Source organism: Ischnura elegans, chromosome X, assembly GCF_921293095.1.
Source record: "Ischnura elegans chromosome X, ioIscEleg1.1, whole genome shotgun sequence".
Taxonomy (NCBI): Eukaryota; Metazoa; Arthropoda; class Insecta; order Odonata; family Coenagrionidae; genus Ischnura; species Ischnura elegans.
Window position 1 is genome coordinate 85466652 of NC_060259.1, and position 343 is coordinate 85466994.

A 343-nucleotide genomic window follows, 5' to 3' on the forward strand; every position below is an offset into this window, starting at 1 on the left:
TCTGGCCTCAAAAAATATCCCTTTAAGGATAAAATGACGTCCCAGAAGGAAATTCTTCGAGATTATAGCCTTTGTCCCCACGGCAAGAATAACATGCAAGAAGGTATATCTGTAATTTGCTCCACTTGACCATAACCGTGACGTATACGAACGACAATTCATCCCCCTTTTCAACGCTTTTTTATCTATTGTTCGACGAGGTAGTAAGCGGGAAGGGAAGCTCTGGGTCGTTAATAAAAAATTAACGCGTACTGGATGCCATTCAAATAATGAAATTCAGTGGAATATATAATCTATGGAGATCAATGGGAGAATAAGGGTAAAAAATTATGATGCAATGCAA